The sequence below is a fragment of the Triticum urartu genome, chromosome 7A (assembly GCF_056163025.1).
Source record: "Triticum urartu cultivar PI428250 chromosome 7A, HENAU_Tu73, whole genome shotgun sequence".
NCBI lineage: Eukaryota > Viridiplantae > Streptophyta > Magnoliopsida > Poales > Poaceae > Triticum > Triticum urartu.
In genome coordinates this window covers 633,400,586-633,421,515 of record NC_141879.1, presented here as the reverse complement: position 1 = coordinate 633,421,515, position 20,930 = coordinate 633,400,586, and positions in this window count along the sequence as shown.

Sequence of the window (20,930 nt, the reverse complement as noted above, 5' to 3'; positions counted from 1 at the left end):
GGAGGTAAAACCCTACATCCTGCTTGATTAATATTGATGATATGGGTAGTACAAGAGTAGATCTACCACAAGATCAGAGAGGCTAAACCCTAGAAGCTAGCCTATGGTATGATTGTTGTTGTGTATGTTGTCCTACGGACTAAAACCCTCCGGTTTATATAGACACCGAAGAGGGTTAGGGTTACACAAAGTCGGTTACAATGGTAGGGGATCTGCATATCCGTATCGCCAAGCTTGCCTTCCACGCCAAGGAAAGTCCCTTTCGGACACGGGACGAAGTCTTCAATCTTGTATCTTCATAATCCAGGAGTCCGGCAGAAGGTATAGTCCGGCCATCCGGGCACCCCCTAATCCAGGACTCCCTCACCCACAGAAGAAGATTTAGCTGTTCTTGACCCGGAGGCGCAGTTGGTGGCGGCTCTGCACGTCATCCCAGATTAGACGGTGCCGTTCTTGGCTCACATGACCCGGGGAGAGTTGCCAGCGGATGAGACCCTGGCTCGACAGATAACCCGGCGGTCTAAGTCCATGACGATCTCGGATGGAGAGTTATTTCATCGCAGTGTTTTCGGAGCGTTTCAACGTTGTGTTTCCCCGGAGAAGGTCAAGAAATCCTTCATGAGATCCATGAAGGCGATTGTGGTCATCATGCCGGGTCAAAATCTTTAGTGGCCAAGGCGTTTCGTCACGGTTTTTACCGGTTGACGGCTCACGCTGATGCAGAAGATCTGGTCAGTAGATGTGATGGATGTCAGAAATTTGCACCACGAGCGCATGTGCTGGCTCAAGAGCTCCGGATGATTCCAATCACTTGTCCGTTTGCAGTCTGGGGGCTTGACATGGTGGGACCTTTCAAAAGGTCTAAGGATAAAAAGACGCATCTCTTGGTGGTTGTTGATAAGTTCACCAAGTGGGTTGAGGCGGAGCCTGTGAGTAAGTGTGATGCAGCCACGACGATTCAGTTCATGAAAAAAGTAATATTCCGTTTCGGTTTTCCACACAGTATTATCACGGACAATGGCACTAATCTATCCCAAGGGGCTATGGAAGAATTTTGTTAGCGAGAGCACATCCGGCTTGATGTTTCCTCTGTAGCTCATCCGCAATCCAATGGTCAGGCTGAGAGAGCCAATCAGGAAATTATGAAAGGATTAAAACCCCGGCTTATGGTTCCTTTACAGCAAACGCCGGGTTGTTGGGTAGAGGAATTGCCTTCAGTGTTATGGAGTATCAGTACTACGCCCAACAGGTCTATGGGTTACACACCCTTCTTCATGGTTTATGGAGCAGAAGCAGTATTACCCAGTGACATCCATCATGACTCGCCCCGTGTGGCAGCTTATGTTGAAGCTAACAATGAAAAAGCCAGACAGGATGCGCTTGACTTGTTGGATGAAGAAAGAGAACATAGCTGTCGTAACCCTCTTGATCGGCTCAAATCCAAACTCACTTGGGGGCTTCCTGATCATATCCGAATCATAGCTTAACCCCTTTTGAGTCCGACTAGGATCGTATTCGAATCAGGGTCGTTAAAAACCTCTCAAGGTCATTTGGGGGCTTCCTGTTCAAACATAGGTCATATTCGAACCAAAGAGAACATAGCTGCCGGTACCCTCTTGACCGGCGCAACGCCAAAGCCACTGGGGGCTATATGGTCGTATTCAAACCTTAGCTTAACCCCTTTGGTCCGGTTTACTGATCGTATTCGAATCAAAAACCCCCAACTTTTTGAATACAAAGTTCAAATTATGTTTATTATCTGTTGCTTGCCTTTGAGCTTTTGTTGTTTCAATATTACAAATAAGATAGCCTGGTTTTCTTCGCCGGCTCAATTATTGGACAACACAGCCGCCCGGGTTATTCAAGCCGGTGGTTCAAGGATCCAAAGGTATGAGCTACTAAAATATGATGATCATTGAATATTCAAGGAGTATTAACTTTTCATACATATTGAATTTTTAATTCATCACCCGGGCTATTTAAACCGGCGATTTACGGATCAAACAAGGATAAGGTATGTTTTTTACTTATACGCGCTTACCTGCCGCGTTAACTCAAGAGTTAGTATTAAACCTTATCCTTTATTTACATTTGTCTCTGTTTTTTCTTATTGAAGTAAGTTTATGGGTTGTACATTAGGTGTTTGAGCCTAGTTGGTTCTAAACCGCCTTGCCAGTCTTTTCCTTGTGTTCACAGGAACAGAGTTGAACCATTGCAGAGACAAACATTAAACGATGCATACATTAACATCTGAAACACAGATTCACATAAGAAGTATTTTATGCACGACGGCATAAGCAAACATGCAGAGTTTTAACTAAAGTTATTACAAGGCTTTATAAGCCTATGAAGATGATCATTGTCCCTCCCTCACCAGTTCACCACCGTCTGGTTGCTGGAAGTTAGATTTTGACCAATCAAAGCCGTTCATGGCGACGAATTCGGCTTCGTCGTCAATCAGGCCGACCGGGTCAATTTCCGAAGCAAAGGTATCTTCTCTCACAGGTGGGATCAAATCTGCTACTTTATATGAAGGAGTGGCCATCTTCTTATTTTCACTATCAAAACCCGGCTGGTACTTGTCCACATTGGTGTCCTCTCCAAGACTAGTTGCCTGAGGCCGGACTTCGCGTACACACGCTATCAAATCGTCTTGGTCAAACGGAGACCCATCCTCCTTCACGGTAGGATAGCCCCTTGCTACGTCCGCCGGGTCTAGATCTGGCACCCAAGCCTTGGAGCGGCTTAGAGCAGTCAAAGCTCCGGCTCACGCACAGGAGCGTTTTACCTCTTGGAACCAGGCAGGAAGGATGGACAGCTTCTTCAGGACATCGCTAAGTTAGTTGGGTCCTTGGTTTGTAGGAGAGATAGCGGCCAGAGCCCGCTGTGCACCAATGTACAATTGTTCAACCAAGGTGTATACGGCCTTCAGTTTAATCAACGGGTCTTGGCTCAGATTTTTGCTTCGCGGACCTGCATATATTTAATAGAGTCAATGGGCGGATTATACTCTGATTTGGCATAAAATACATGAAAGGTCAAAACTAGGCAGCTTACCAAAGATAGCAGCGACCATCTGAGACACCCGACCCTTTAAACCATTCAGCTCGGTTGATATTTCTTTCAGAGCTGTCTCAGCTCGCCGGGTCAGAAGTGTTTTCTCATCTTCCCAAGTTTTCTCTTTGGCAGCAAAGCTGGTCTTCAAATTCTCCGTTTCAGAAAGGCTTATTTGCAGTTTGGAGGTGGAAGACTTGATTTCTAATTCCCGACTCGCTAGCCGGGTCTTTGCGTCATTCAGTTGAGAGTTTAGTTCACACAATGCATTTTGTGAAATATTCAGATAAGTCAAGACTTGGTTTTAAATTCCAGCATCCAAATTCAAGATTCAAGTCCCAAGTACTTTACAAATAAACCACTTGTCACTTGGGGGCTAATGTATGCCAAATCAAATTTTTTACGACTCTACCAGCATATTTGAAGTCCCAAGTCCTTTACAAAGTAACAGCACTTGGCACTTGGGGGCTAATGTATGCAGTTCAGCAAGTTTATCAAGGATAAACCGGAATGTTAAGTACTTTACAGATGGTGTTCAATTCTGAAGTACCGATTCATTAATGATCAAATAAACCGGTCCTTGGGGACTATGGGTGAAGTCTTGTTCTATCAATATCAGGCAAAGATTCCGAAGTAAAGGTCTCGGCCTATATTTGAAGTCTATAGGTTATTCCATTCCTCTCATAATCTACAGACTTGGGGGCTAAAGGAATATTGGTAAACCGGAAACTACGTACCTCATACTTCAATTGAAGCTGCTTGACCATTTCAATTTTAGAATCACGACTGGAGTGTACATGACTGAGATAGCCGGATAAGATATCATTGGGATTAAGACGGTCATAGTTGGCAACATCAAGACGAACCTTCCGCCTCTCCAAAGCTTCTTGCTTAGCTGTGCATCGTGCCAATACCGTCGGGTTCCCCGGCTCAACAAAGCGGCTCCAAGTAATTTGAACATCTTGAACACGGGGAGACGGTGGGTCGGTTGAGCTTGATGGACCAGCCGCATAAGGGTTAATAGTGGTTTTGACAAGGGATGGCTCCGGAGGATTTTCTTCATGGACAATAGGCGGGTCTTCTGGGGCGACAGTTAATGGAGAAGGTGGCCTAGCCGTCTCCGATGCCAGTACTGTCAAGATACTTCACTAGCAAATGAGAAGCCACTGCCGGGTTATCGTGCAGAGCGTCTTGACTCCAAGTTTGTGCTCCCTGACAAACTCACTGCCGCCGAACGCAAGAAGCTTATGCCATCAATCAAAAGGATTAACGCCTTATTGGGGAATGGCTTAACCGGAGTTGACTTGACCCGTTGCTGGGTCTCATGGCAGGTCATCCCTCTAAGCCGCCGATCCAAATTAATGTATGAATATGGTGGTGGCCCAAATGATTCTCTTCGTCATAGCTCCGTTCAACTTACTGAAAAATATATTGTTTCAATGTCAACTCTTCTGGTGAATGGCAAGTATGAAGGCTGCAGTAAAGTCAGGTTAAACCCCTTCTGCAAGCTTAACCCGGCGCCAGAGGTAAAGACCCTCTGACCTCTTTCTTTTTGTATCTTTCTCAGCCGTTTTAAATACCTGCATGACCTTTCATCTTGTTATTTGTTTACAGGCCAAATCTGACTTCTGGAAAGCCAAGTATGACCACGAAGCCGCTAAGAAGGCTAGAGCCGCCGCCATGACCGCCAAGAAGATGACCGGGAGGTCTAAGAAGAAGAAGAGGAAGAGCACCGCTGAGGACCTATTGAAACTTGACGATGATACTTCTGAGTCGGAGGTAGCCCTTGACTCCCTTGGCCAATTTTTAATAACCTTATTGACACTGATTATTGCCAGGACGACACGGGGGCCAGTCAGGCCGGAGAAGAAGAGGTAATTATTTCCTCCGACTCAGACCATTTGCTGAGACAGAAACTTCGACTAGTAACCCGGAAAGTAAGGTTTTCGCGCCCTTTGTCTTATTTGGACCCTCATTTTCTTTTGAAAAAGCAGCAACACGAGAGCCGTCGTCAAGCCCGGAACGATGATGAGCCGCCTCCTGTTGTACAACAAACTCCTAAAAAACGCCAGAATGAGGTCTCTTTTATATTCCTCTTTGGCTTTCATCAATGAATATATTCTCTTGTGCTACTGATGTTATTTGCCCTTTGAAGGAGGTTTCTCGCTCTTCTGGCGACTCCTCTCAGACACAATTTCCGGCCTTCAAGACTGACCCTGGGTAAGGAAACAATCATCTTTCCTCTGTGTTTCTCAAACTGCAACATTATATTGACAATCTCATAACATTTTTCTTAGTGGCCAACTTAAGTCCAAGAAGGCCAAGGTGACTAAGCCGACGGAAGACCCGTCAGTCCTTGCGCCTGAACCGTCCATGCCACCTTCTCCCCCTCAAACTGAAGCATCAGAAGACCCGACTGCCAATGCTCAATTAGATCCTCCTGAGCCGTCAGCTGACGATACCATCGTTAACCCCTCTACTACCGACCGTCCAGCTCGGCCAACCCGCCATCATCAGCTGCCCCTGACGTTCTGATCACTGGAAGCCGTTTTGTTGAGCCGGGGACTCCCACCGTGTTGGCTCGTCACACCGCTAAACAAGAGGCCCTAGAGAGACAGAAAGTGCGTTTTGATGTTTCTCACTACAACCATCTGAACGCCAATGACATATTGTCTGGCTATCTCAGCCATGTGCACTCCAACCATGACTCGGAAATCGAGATGGTGAAGCAATTGCAGCTGAAGTATGAGGTATGCTCTTCTGGCTTACTTATATTCTGCCAGCCCCAAGTCTTTAGATTATGATAAAACCTGAATGATCTATAGACTTGTTATATAGGCTAAAGCTTTACCCTTAGATTCTTCTGAAGTCCAATAAAATAGTATAAACTTCACCTATAGTCCCCAAGGGCCGGCTCAATGGATCAAAATGAACCGGTACTTAACTTCAGAATTGTCCCAATAAGCATAGTAATCCAGTTTAATCTTGAGAGACTTTCTGAATATCATACATTAGCCCCCAAGTGCCAAGTGCTGTTACTTTGTAAGGTACTTGGGACTTGAAATATATCATTGTCATAAGAAATTGTTTTGGCATACATTAGCCCCCAAGTGTCAAGTGGTTTTGCAATGCAAAGTACTTGAGACTTGAATCTTGAATCTTGAATTTTTAGTTTAAACCTCGACACACCTTTGTATGCTTTGTAGAACGCCTTATCTAAATTGGGTTCTCAATTAACTAACACCAAGACCCGGCTGGCGGATCAAGAAACAGAAGTCAAGTCTGTTGATTCCAAACTTCAATTAAGTCTTGCTGGGACAGAAAAACTGAAAACCAGCTTGACTGCAAAAAAGAAATCCTGGGCTGAAGAAAAGACGCTGCTGACACAATGCGCTGAAAAAGCTGAAGCGACTCTTGAGGAGGTTACCATGGAGCTGACCGGTTTAAAGAACCGGGTGTCTCAAATGGTTTTCGCCATCTTTGGTAAGCCGTCTGTACTGATCGTTTATACCTTCTTTTGACCTGGAATATAAACCGCCAACTAACCCTTTGTTTACAAAATATGTGCAGGCTCGCGAAGCAAGAATCTGAGCCAAGATAACGTGACTAAACTGAAAGTGGTCTATACCTTAGTGGAGCAGCTGTACATTGGCACACAACAGGCACTTGCCACTATCTCTCCTGCCAATCAAGGACCCAATCGGCTCAGTGATGTCTTGAAAAAGCTGTCAATCTTACCCGCCAGGTTCCAAGAAGTCAAACGATCCTGTGCCAGAGCCGGAGCTTTGACTGCCCTGAGCCACTCCAAAGCCTGGGTGCCAGATCTAGACCCGGCGGATGTAGCTAGGGGGTACCCTACCGTGAAGGAAGACGGGTCTCCATTTGAGCAGGATGATTTTGTTGCTTGTGTGAGAGGAGTTCGACCTCAGGCTACGATTCTTGGAGATGAAACCAATATTGACAAATATCAGCCGAGTTTTGATTTGGAGAATAAGAAGATGGAAACTCCCTCGTACAAGGTGACAGATCTAATCCCGCCGATTCGTGAACATACATTTGCTCCGGAAGTTGATCCGGCTGGCCTGATTGACGAAGAAGCAGAATTCATTGCTGTGAATGGTTTTGACTGGTCAAAACCTAGCTTCCAATCAGCAGAAGGAGGTGAACCGGCGTGGGAAGAGTGAGGACCATCTTCATGGGCTTTTTAGAGCCTTGTAATAGATTTAGCTTAAAACAACAGCATACTTTGCCTATGCCATCGTGCATAAGATGCCGTGTGTGACTCTTTGCTTCTTGATGTCAATATATGCGTCACATTTATGGTTATTTCTGTAATATTTCAGCTCTGTTCCTGTAGAAAAGGAAGAAACTGGCTTGGCGGTTTAGCACCGAATGGGTCAGAACAACAGGTATATAACCAATAGTTTATCATAGTAGAAGAAACAGAAATAGATGCGAAAATAAACAAGGTTGAAACAACCTTTGATTAATGCAGAAAACAACTGTTCATAAATAACAGTCATACCTGTATTTTTTTACCTCTGGACCGCCGGTTTATATGACCCGGGTGATGAGGTTGACGATCCAGTCCTTTTGAGAAGTCAATGCTTCTGAATGCCTGATGATTATCATGCCTTGGCGGCTTATTGTCAAATTGTCAAGCCGGCGAAAGACCATGCTGATTGTTAAAATTGAGACAATAAAAGACCAATAAGACAAATAACAGGTGGCAAACAATATAAATAACCCTGTAACTAAAGGTTGGGGGTTTCTGATTCGAATACGATCAGTAAACCAGACCAAAGGGGTTAAGCTAAGATTCGAATATGATCATATAGCCCCTAGTGGCTTTGGCGTTGCGCCGATCAAAAGGGTACCGACAGCTATGTTCTCTTTGGTTCGAATACGACCTATGTTTGAACAGGAAGCCCCCAAATGATCTTGAGAGGTTTTTAAAGACCCTAATTCGAATACGATCCAAGTCTGACCCAAAAGGGGTTAAGCTATGATTCAAATACGATCAAGAAGCCCCCTGGTGAGTTTGGCTTTGAGCCGATCAAGTGGGTTACGACAGCTATGTTCTCATTGGTCCGAATACGACCTATATTTGAACAGGAAGCCCCCAAGTGATCATGAGGTTTACAGCTAGATTCGAATATGATCATAAGCCGGACCAAAAAGGTTAGACTTGATTCAGATATGATCAGCTCCTTAATAGTCATTTTAAATAGTGGAAAAGAGTAAAGATATATAATCTTTGAAAAGGAAAAGGACAGAGGTCCTGCTTTATTACTTATCATAGTATATACAACGTCGAAGTATGTACATGATGAGAGCCGCTGGCTTAGCTGTAGTATGGCTGAAGTTGAGCAATGTTCCACGGCCGGCGGGTCTCCTCCTCCGACTTACGTGAGTCTTTGTGCCCTCAAACGTCAATGAGGTAATATGACCCGTTGTTTAAGTTCTTGCTGACCACAAAGGGTCCTTCCCAAGGAGGGGATAGCTTGTGTGCATCTGACAGATCCTGGATGAGCCGGAGCACCAGGTCACCTTCTTGAAAAGTCCTGGACTTAACCCGGCGGCTGTGATAGCGGCGCGGGTCCTGTTGATAAATTGCTGATCGAGCCGCTGCTAAGTCTCTTTCCTCATCTAACAAGTTAAGCGCATCCTGTCTGGCTTGTTCGTTATTAGCTTCAACATAAGCTGCCACATGAGGCGAGTCATGACGGATGTCACTAGGCAGCACTGCTTTCGCTCCATAAACCATGAAGAAAGGTGTATAACATGTAGACCTGTTAGGAGTGGTGTTGATACTCCACAGCACCGAGGGTAACTCCTCTACCCAACAACCTGGCATTCGCTACAAGGGAACCGTAAGCCGGGGCTTGAGACCTTTAAGATTTCCTGATTTGCTCTCTCAGCCTGACCATTGGATTGAGGGTGAGCTACAGAAGAAACATCAAGCCGGATATGCTCACGTTGACAAAACTCCTCCATAGCCCCTTGGGGTAGATTAGTGCCATTGTCAAAGATAATGCTGTGTGGAAAACCAAAGCGAAAGATCACCTTTTTCATGAACTGAACCGTTGTGGCTGCATCACACTTACTCACTGGCTCTGCCTCAACCCACTTTGTGAATTTGTCAACTGCCACTAAAAGATGTGTCTTTTTATCCTTAGACCTTTTGAAAGGTCCAACCATGTCAAGCCCCCAGACCGCAAACGGCCAAGTGATGGGAATCATCCGCAACTCTTGATTCGACACATGTGTTCGCCGTGCAAATTCCTGACATCCATCACACCTACTGACCAGATCCTCTGCATCGGCGTGAGCCATCAACCAGTAAAAAACATGACGAAAAGCTTTGGCCACCAGAGATTTTGACCCAGAGTGATGACCACAATCGCCTTCATGGATCTCATGAAGTATTTCTTGGCCTTCTTCAGGAGAAACACACTGCTGAAACGCTCCAGAGACGCTGCGATGGTATAACTCTCCGTCAGAAATCGTCATTGATTTGGACCGCCGGGTTATCTGTCGGGCCAGGGTCTCATCCTCTGGAAACTCGCCCTGGGTCATGTAAGCCAAGAATGGTATTGTACAATCTGGGATGATGTGAAGAGCCGCCACCAACTGTGCCTCCGGGTCAGGAACGGCTAAATCTTCCTCCGTAGGTAATTTAACAGTTAGGTTATGCAAAACATCCAAAAAGGTGTTAGGTGGCACCGGCTTATGCTAAGACCCCAACCGGCTTAGAGCATCGGCCGCTTCGTTCTTCCTACGGTCAATGTGTTCCACTTGATAACCTTTAAAATGTCCTGCAACAGTATCAACTTCACGGCGATAAGCCGCCATGAGAGGGTCCATGGAATCCCACTTGCCTGACACCTGTTGAGCCACCAAATCTGAATCGCCAAGACACCGGACCCGGCTCAGGCTCATCTCTTTAGCCATTCGAAGACCATGGAGCAAGGCTTCACACTCTGCTGCATTGTTAGTACAAGGAAACATCAGTCGCAACACATAACAAAACTTGTCACCTTGAGGGGAAGTTAAAACAACTCCAGCCACTGAGCCTTCCAATTGTTTGGACCCATCAAAGTGAATAGTCCAATATGTGTTGTCTGGTTTCTCTTCTGGCATCTGCATCTCTGTCCAGTCATTAATAAAGTCAACCAGTGCTTGAGATTTGATCGTAGTACGTGGCACATACTTCAACCCATGAGACCCAAGTTCAATGGCCCAATTGGCGACTCGTCCAGTAGCTTCTCTATTTTGGATGATGTCTCCCAAAGGAGAAGAGCTAACCACAGTGACTGGGTGACCCTGAAAGTAATGTTTGAGCTTCCAGCTTGCCATGAACACTCCATACACGAGCTTCTGCCAATGTGAATATCTTTGTTTAGATTCAATCAGCACCTCACTGACGTAGTAAACCGGCCGTTGAACTGGATGTTCCTTGCCAGCCTCCTTGCGCTCCACCACAATTGCCACACTAACAGCTCGTGAGTTAGTGGCTACGTATAACAATAGCGGCTCTTTCTCAACTGGAGCAGCAAGAACCGGCGGCTCAGCAAGCTATTTCTTCAGATCCTCAAAAGCAGAGTTTGCAGCATCGCTCGAAACGAAATCATCCGTCTTTTTCATCATCTGATACAAAGGCATCGCCTTCTCCCCTAACCGGCTCAAAGCAGCGACGCGACCCGCCAGCCGTTGAATGTCATTGATGCACACTGGTTTGGCCAGGGAGGTGATTGCCTTAATTTTCTCTGGGTTAGCTTCAATGCCTCTGTTAGATACCAAAAAAACCAAGAGTTTGCCAGTGGGGACTCCAAAAATACACTTAGCCGGGTTAAGCATCATCTTGTAGACCCGGAGGTTATCAAAGGTCTCCTTTAGATTTGTTACCAAGGTTTCCTCCTTTCTGGACTTCACCACTATATCATCCACATAAGCATGAACATTACACCCAATCTGATTGTGAAGGCAATTATGCATACACCGTTGATAAGTTGCCTGGGCGCTCTTAAGCCCAAAAGGCATAGACACATAGCAGAAGGCTCCAAACAGAGTGATGAAAGCTGTCTTCTCCTGGTCCTTGACTGCCATCTTGATCTGATGATAACTTGAATAAGCATCCAGAAAACTCAAACGCTCGCAACCTGCCGTAGCATCAATGATCTGATCAATACGAGGGAGAGCAAAAGGGTCTGCTGGACAAGCTTTGTTTAAATCGGTGTAATCCACACACATACGCCAGGTGCCATTCTTCTTGAGACAAGCACCGGGTTGGCCAACCACTCTGGGTGAAAAACTTCCACAATGAACCCGGTCGCCAAGAGCCGGGCCACCTCTTCTCCAATGGCCTTGCGCCTTTCCTCGTTAAACCGTCGGAGAAACTGCCTGACCGGCTTAAACTTAGGATCAATATTGAGAGTGTGCTCAGCGAGTTCTCTCAGGACACCCGGCATGTCAGAAGGTTTCCATGCAAAGATGTCCCGGTTCTCACGGATGAACTCGATGAGCGCGCTTTCCTATTTTGGATCCAAGTTGGCACTGATGATGAACTGCTTGGATGAGTCACCGGTCACAAAATCAATCGTCTTGGTGTCATCAGCTGACTTGAATTTTAACACTGGTTCATGCTCTGTCGTTGGCTTCTTTAAAGACGTCATGTCTGCCGGGTCAACATTATATTTATAAAACTTTAACTCCTCTGTTGCACAAACAGACTCAGCATATGCAGCATCTCCTTCTTCACACTCCAGGGCTATTTTCCGGCTTCCATGTACTGTAATGGTGCCCTTATAACCCTTCATCTTGAGCTGCAGATATACATAACACGGCCGAGCCATGAACTTGGCGTAAGCCGGCCGTCCAAACAGAGCATGATATGGGCTTTTGATCTTAACCACCTCAAAAGTTAACTTCTCTGCTCTGGAATCATATTCATCCCCAAAGGCTACTTCCAGTTCAATCTTACCAACTGGGTATGCCGACTTGCCAGGTACAACACTGTGAAAGACAGTGTTGGATTGCTTAAGACTCTTATCAGTCAACCCCATTCGACGGAACGTCTCATAGTAGAGGATGTTGATGCTACTGCCTCCATCCATGAGCACTTTAGTGAATTTATATCCACCAACCTGAAGCGCCACTACCAAGGCTAAGTGACCCGGATTATCAACCCGGGGAGGATGATCTTCTCTGCTCCACACAATAGGTTGTTCTGACCACCTTAAGTAACATGGAATCGTCGGCTCAACGGCATTGACAACCCTCTTATGAAGCTTCTGGTCCCTCTTGCATAAACTAGTGGTAAATACATGGTATTGCCCACTATTCAACTGTTTTGGGTTGCTCTAATATCCGGACTATTGTTGCTGATTACCTTGGCCGGGTTGTGGATTATAACCTCCCTGGTTACCCGTATGGCCCATACCGTGAAAACCGCCTCCACCTAAACCGGCGCCCGGGCCATGAAAGCCGCCCCCACCTGAACCGCCGCCAGGCCCGTGACTTCCATCAAATGCATTTGAATTTTTAAACGCCTTCATGATTGTACAGTCCTTCCACAGATGGGTGGCTGGCTTCTCCCGGGTGTCGTGTCTTGGACAAGGTTCATTCAATAGTTGCTCGAGGGTGGGACCTGACCTGCCCGACCGAGGGGGTTGCCTACCCTTGCGCCGTTGATTGTTGCCCTGTGCATTGGTATTAGCCACAAATTCATCAGTCTTACTTTTATTACCTCCTTGATTCGCCAGGTTATGCTGGTGACCCTTGCCGTTGTCGTTCTTCTTTCCCTTCCCTGTTTTTTCTTCATCGGACACGGGGTCCTTGGTACTATCAGAATCAGCATACTTGACCAGAGCTGCCATCAACTGGCCCATGTCATTGCAGTCACGCTTGAGCCACCCCAGCTTCTGCTTTAGAGGTTCAAAACGACAATTTTTCTCCAACATTAAGACTGCCGAGCCGGCATCCATCCTATCAGATGAATGTATTATCTCCTTGACCCGGCGCACCCAATGGGTTGTGGACTCACCTTCCTCTTATTTACAATTAGTCAGGTCCACGATTGACATAGGTTGGTTGCATGTGTCCTTGAAGTTCTGAATGAACCGGGCTTTTAATTCCGCCCATGAGCCGATGGAATTGGGGGGTAATCCTTTCAACCAAGTGCGAGCCGTTCCATCCAACATCATAGTGAAATACTTAGCCATTGCTGCATCACTGACCTCTAATAGCTCCATTGCTATCTCATAACTCTCAATCCAGGCCCCAGGCTGCAAATCGGCCGTGTAATTAGGCACCTTACGAGGCCCCTTGAAGTCTTTTGGCAAGCGCTCATTACGTATAGCCGGCACCAGGCAAGGGACACCTCTGTTCTTGTGGCTACACCTGCCTCAATAGAGGTTGCTGGATAAGTCGGAAAAGTCTGATGAGTCGCCTGCTCAGCTGCCAATTGAACCGCCCGCTCAGCCTCTTGCAGAATCCTCTCCTGATCTGCTAAGTTGAGGGCTCCAGCCTGTACCGGCTCATGCCTGCGCGGTTGGCTGCGGCGTTGTGCATTGCCTGACACATCAGCTGAGTTCATATGCCTGCTGTAGCTTGGGCTCCGGCTCGGGCGAGGGGTTGAATGGATTCTGTCTCGACTGTAAGAGTACGCATCCTGCTGCGCCAAAGTCGTCTATGTTTTGATTGCTTTCGGAGAGTCACGTTCCATCGGGAGAGCCGCCAAACGAGCTGACGCAGCAATAAGGTTTTCCAAAGGATTGGAGAAGTGACCTGGTGGTGTTGGCGCATAATGAGGCGGAGCGGTATACATGCGAGGTGGTTCCGTAGCCCGCGGCTGCAGCGGCGCTCCGGGCGTCATGATCCGATTTACCTCCGGCGGGTTACTTGGACCGGCCCCGGGTGTATGGAAAAGGTTCCTAGGATCGAGCGTCAGAGGTAGACGTGATTGGGTTTTCTGATGCCTTCTCCTCATGACCTCGTTTGACACGTTCAGATCTATCAAGAGCCGGAAAGTCTCCGCTTGAAGCTGCTGAGCACGAGCGTCCAAGGCCACCCGCTCCGCGGCCATCCTGACCTCTTCTGCTGCTAAATTTTCCTTGGCGTGTGCCACCTCTTTGCGTATCCGCGCTACCTCCGTGTCATGCTGAGTTTTATCCGCCAACTCTACCACAGCAGTCAACAGAGCCGTTAGCTTATCCGTGAGGTCCATTAGCATCTGAGCCGGGGGGCGCGCGGGGTCTCCTTACCCGGCCGCTGCTGACCCGGTGGTTGTTGCTGCTGCAGCCGTGGAGTTCTGACCTGGTTGAGTGCCCGCCATGAAGACTCTGGCTCGATTCGGCGGCTCGAAGGGGTCCGGAATACTGCTACCATCGGAACAGCCCCCGAGCATGCCATCTTGTAATTGGTACAAAGAATCCGTCTCGTTTGTTGATGACGTAGCGTCAGAACAGATGGCCGTCTCACCGCCATCCACTGATCTTTCCGAGTATTCACCTCCATGGATGCAACCCACAAAGGGCCGGGCCCGGGCGGGTCTCACGCGCTGAGCCGCCTCGATGATGTTGGTGCAGACGTCCAGAGTTTTCCAGGTGTGGCCGATGAAGACATGAATCCCGCCGAAGGGGACCCAGTACCCGTACTCAATTGAGTCGGCCTCGGGGCCCCAGCCTTCGTCGTCGATGTAGAATTTGCCGTGATGACTCCTGGTCATCCGTCCCACAACGTATCCCTTGAGCCCTTCGAAGTTGCCCTTCAAGAACTCAAATCCACCGTGCGCTGGCCCCACGGTGGGCGCCAACTATCGTGGAATTGTCACGGCAGATGTCCTAGCAAAAGGACTTAGTCGCAGGGCCATCGCAACTAGGAAGCTTAAAGGGGTTGATCGGGACAAGGGACACGAGATGTTTTATACTAGTTCGGCCCCTTACGATGAAGGTAAAAGCCTACGTCTAGTTGTGTTTGGAATTGCTGGGGTTTTGATCACCAAGAGGCTAATCTGCCGACTTGGTTATCGATCCCTTGTTTCTTGCCCTAAGCCGCCACCGGGTCGTCCCCTTATATACATGGGTTGACGCCTGGCGGCCTACGGAGTCCCGGCCGGCTCATCAAGCGTGTCCGGCTCGGTGACTTCTTTTATATGCCTTTCCTTACAAGTCTTTCCTTACATACGGCGGTTTACAATATTGGGCCTTTAAGCCGCCTCTGGGCTTAGGCCTTCTATAATCCTTAATAAACTATCGCCTTGAATGTTTACTGGGCTTCCTTTGTAACCCGCCATTGGGGCTGACCCGGCCCCTCCTGGGCGGGTCTTTACCGATTAGCTATATTCCCAACAAATCTAGTAGGCCAAACCAAACTGATAATTTAAAGAGACTTGCAAAGATAACCAATCATACATAAAAGAATTCAGAGAATATTCAAATATTGTTCATAGATAAACTTGATCATAAACCCACAATTCATCGGTCTCGACAAACACACCGCAAAAGAAGATTACATCGAATAGATCTCCACAAGAGAGGGCGAGAACTTTGTATTGAGATCCAAAAAGAGAGAAGAAGCCATCTAGCTAATAACTATGGACCCGTAGGTCTGAGGTAAACTACTCACACTTCATCGGAGGGGCTATGGTGTTGATGTAGAAGCCCTCTGTGATCGATGCCCCCTCCGACGGAGCTCTGGAACAGGCCCCAAGATGGGATCTCGTGGATACATAAAGTTACAGGAGTGGAATTAGGGTTTTGGCTCCGTATCTGGTAGTTTGGGGGTACGTAGATATATATAGGAGGAAGGAGTACGTCGGTGGAGCAACAGGGGGCCCATGAGGGTGGAGGGCGCGCCGCGGGGAGGGGGGGTAGGCGCGCCCCCTACCTCATGGCCTCCTGGTTGATGTCTTGACGTAGGGTCCACGTCCTCTGGATCATGTTCGTTCCGAAAATCACGTTCCCGAAGGTTTCATTCCGTTTGGACTCCGTTTGATATTCTTTTTTTGCGAAACCCTAAAATAGGCAAAAAACAGCAATTCTGGGTTGGGCCTCTGGTTAGTAGGTTAGTCCAAAAAATAATATAAAAGTGTATAATAAAGCCCAATAATGTCCAAAACAGAATATAATATAGAATGGAACAATAAAAAATTATAGATACGTATGAGACGTATCAGCTCCTAGCATGGAAATGAAAGTTTTGCACAAAGATATTGGTGAGTAAGAGATACTGTTCGCGTTGGTTGTGGAGGAAGGCGGTGAGGCCTGCATTCTCAGCCAATTCATAGAAATCATCATAAATCTCGGCCGCTCTCAAGAAACCATCACAAGGCCATTCACACGGCCGGACCTCTGTGGTGCGAGGGAGATTATACTTGGGTCTCTTATCCTCCTCACTTTTCTTATCCTTCGGGCTTCGGCTCGATGAGCCCCTCAAAAATCTCTTCATTATTTTCTGAAAAATTCTGAATTTTTTAGTAACTTCAAATAAAAGTGAACCAAACTCAACAAAATTGATAGCAACTACTCCTACAAGTGCCTAGAGCCTATATCATGCATTAGAACTACTTGGAACCATATAAATTTGACATGCAAGCTCAAGAACATGGTCACCTAGGCAGCACAAATTTGCAATAAATAAAGCACTAGAACAAAAATTAATCGGACCAATGGAGGAGTCACATACCAAGGAACAATCCCCCAAAGCAGTTTTGTGAGAGGTGCTTTGAGCAAAGAGATCGAAAATCGCAGCAAAATGAGCTAGAACTCGTGTTTGAGAAGGTTAGTGGTGTTTGTGGGAGGAAGGAGTGTGTGGGTGCAGGAATAAGTGGAGGGGAGCCACCATGGGCCCACGAGGCAGGGGGGCGCACCGTGGACCCTCGTGGCCAGGTGCTTGCTCCCCTGCTATGTTCTCAGTGCCAGATATTCTCAAATATTCCAAAAAAATCATATTTAAATTTCAGGGCATTTGGAGAATTTTTATTATCGGGGTATTTTTATATTGCACGGATAATTCAGAAAACAGACAGAAATTACTATTTTTGCTTTATTTAATATAAATTATAGAAAGTAAAAAGAGGGTACAAAGAGTTGTTTTTTCTAAATTCATCCATCTCATGCTCATTAAAAGGAATCCACTAACAAGGTTGATCAGGTCTTGTTAACAAACTCATTCCGAATAACATGGAAACGGAGAATTTTCGAATAACACTAGGTTACCTCAACGGGGATATGCACATCCCCAACAATAAGAATATCATATTTCTTCTTGATAGTAGGAAGAGGAAATTCAAAACCTCCAAAGATAATCGATGGAATTTTTCCAATAGAGTTTATACTATGAACTTGAGGTTGTTTCCTCGGAAAGTGTACCGTATGCTCATTACCATTAACATGAAAAGTGACATTGCCTTTGGTGCAATCAATAACAGCCCCTGCAGTATTCAAAAAGGGTCTTCCAAGAATAATAGACATACTATCGTCCTCGGGAATATCAAGAATAACAAAGTCCGTTAAAATAGTAACGTTTGCAACCACAACAGGCACATCCTCACAAATACCGACAGGTATATCAGTTGATTTATCAGCCATTTGCAAAGATATTTCAGTAGGTGTCAACTTATTCAAATCAAGTCTACGATATAAAGAGAGGCATAACACTAACACTGGCTCCAAGATCACATAAAGTAGTTCTAACATAGTTTCTTTTAATGGAGCATGGTATAGTTGGTACTCCTGGATCTCCTAGTTTCTTAGGTATTCCACCCTTAAAAGTATAATTAGCAAGCATGGTGGAAATTTCAGCTTCCGGTATCTTTCTTTTATTAGTAACGATATATTTCATGTACTTAGCATAAGGATTCATTTTATGCATATCAGTCAAACACATACGCAAAAAGATAGGTCTAATCATTTCAGCAAAGCACTCAAAATCCTCATCATCCTTTTTATTGGATGGCTTAGGAGGAAAAGGCATGGGTTTCTAAACCCAAGGCTCTCTTTCCTTACCGTGTTTCCTAGCAACAAAGTCTCTTTTATCATAACGTTGATTCTTTGATTGTGGGTTATCAAGATCAACAGCAGGTTCAATCTCTACATCATTATCATTGCTAGGTTGAGCATCAACATGAACATTATCATTAACCTTATCACTAGTTTCATGTTCATTACCATATTGTGTTTCAGCATCAGAAATAGAGATATCATTGGGATTCTCAGGTGTGTCAATAACAGGTTCACTAGAAGCATGCAAAGTCCTATCATTTTTATTTTTCTTCCTTTTAGAAGGACTAGGTGCATCTATATTATTTCTCTGAGAATCTTGCTCAATTTTCTTAGGGTGGCCTTCAGGATACAAAGGTTCCCGAGTCATTTTACCAGTTCTAGTAGCCACTCTAACAGCATAGACATTAGTTTTAATATTCAATTCATTGAGCAAATCATTTTGAGCTTTAAGTACTTGTTCTACTTGAGTGGTAACCATAGAAGCATGTTTACTAATGAGTTTAAGTTCACCTTTAACTCTAGACATATAATCACCCAAGTGTTCAATCGTATAAGCATTTTGTTTCAGTTGTCTACCAAAATAAGCATTGAAGTCTTCTTGCTTAACCATAAAGTTATCAAACTCATCCAAACATTGGCTAGCAAACTTAGTAGGAGGGATTTCAGCTTTATCATATCTATAGAGAGAATTTACCTTTACTACCTGTGTCGGGTTATCAAGACCATGTGTTTCTTCAATAGGTGATGGATTTAGACCATATATTTCTTCAACGTGTGGTAAATTAAGACCATGTATTTCTTCGATAGGAGATAAATTCTTAACATCTTCAGCTTTAATACCCTTTTCCATAGATTTCTTTACCTCTTGCGTATCTTCAGGACTGAGAAATAGAACACCTCTTTTCTTCGGAGTTGGTTTAGGAATAGGCTCAGGAGCTGGCTCAGGAAGTATCCAATTATTTTAATTTGTCAACATATTATTCAATGGAATTTCAGCTTCATCCGGTGTTCTTTCCCTGCAAACAGAACTAGCACAACTATCCAGGTAATCTCTGGAAGTATCGGTTAGTCCATTATAAAAGATATCAAGTATTTCATTTTTCTTAAGAGGATGATCAGGCAAAGCATTAAGTAATTAGAGAAGCCTCCCCCAAGCTTGTGGGAGACTCTCTTCTTCAATTTGCACAAAATTATATATATATATATCCCTTAAGGCAGCTTGTTTCTTATGAGCAGGGAAATATTTAGCAGAGAAGTAATAAATCATATCCTGGGGACTACACACACAACCAGGATCAAGAGAATTAAACCATATCTTAGCATCACCCTTTAATGAGAACGGAATATTTTAAGGATATAAAAGTAGCGAGTTCTCTCATCATTAGTGAACAGGGTGGCTATATCACTTAATTTAGTAAGATGTGCCACAACAGTTTCAGATTCATAGCCATAAAAAGGACCAGATTCAACCAAAGTAATTATATCAGGATCAATAGAGAATTCATAATCCTTATCAGTAACAAAGATAGGTGAAGTAGCATAAGCAGAATCATATTTCATTCTAGCATTCAGAGTTTTTTGTTTAAGCTTAGCTAATAATTTCTTAAGATCACTTCTATCATTGCAAGCAAGAAAGTCTCTTTTAGTTTCTTCATCCATAACATAGCCCTCAGGCACAACAGGTAATTCATATTTATTAGGAGAGCCTCCATCATCACTTTCATCAGTACTATCAGTTTCAATAATTTCATTCTCTCTAGCCCTAGCAAGTTGTTCATCAAGAAATTCACCGAGTGGCACAGTAGTATCAAGCATAGCAGAAGTGGCATCATCAATAATATGCGACATATCAGAATTAATAGCAGAAGAAGGTTTAGGTGTCGCAAGCTTACTCAAAACAGAAGGTGAATCAAGTGCAGAGCTAGATGGCAGTTCCTTACCTCCCCTCATAGTCGAGGGATAAATCTTGGTTTTTAGATCTCTCAAGTTCTTTATAATGATAAGAAGATATAAATCCCAAGTGACTCAAAGAATAGAGCTATGCTCCCCGACAACGGCACCAGAAAATAGTCTTGATAACCCACAAGTATAGGGGATCGCAACAGTTTTCGAGGGTAGAGTATTCAACCCAAATTTATTGATTCGACACAAGGGGAGCCAAAGAATATTCTCAAGTATTAGCAGCTGAGTTGTCAATTCAACCACACCTGGAAACTTAATATCTGCAGCAAAATATTTAGTAGCAAAGTAATATGATAGTAGTGGTAACGGTAGCAAAAGGTAACGATAGCAAAAGTAATATTTTTGTTGTTTTGTAGGGATGATAGCAATAGCAACGGAAAAGTAAATAAGCGAAGAACAATATATGGAAAGCTCGTAGGCAATGGATCGGTGATAGAGAATTATGCCGGATGTGGTTCATCATGTAACAGTCATAACCTAGGGTGACACAGAACTAGCTCCAATTCATCAATATAATGTAGGCATGTATTCCGAATATAGTCATACGTGCTTATAGAAAAGAACTTGCATGACATCTTTTGTCCTACCCTCCCGTGGCAGCGGGTCCTAGTGGAAACTAAGGGATATTAAGGCCTCCTTTTAATAGAGTACCGGACCAAAGGATTAACACATAGTGAATACATGAACTCCTCAAACTACGGTCATCACCGAGAGTGGTCCCGATTATTGTCACTTCGGGGTTGCCGGATCATAACACATAGTAGGTGACTATAGACTTGCAAGATAGGATCAAGAACACTCATATATTGATGAAAACATAATAGGTTCAGATCTAAAATCATGGCACTCGGGCCCTAGTGACAAGCATTAAGCATAGCAAAGTCATAGCAACATCAATCTCAGAACATA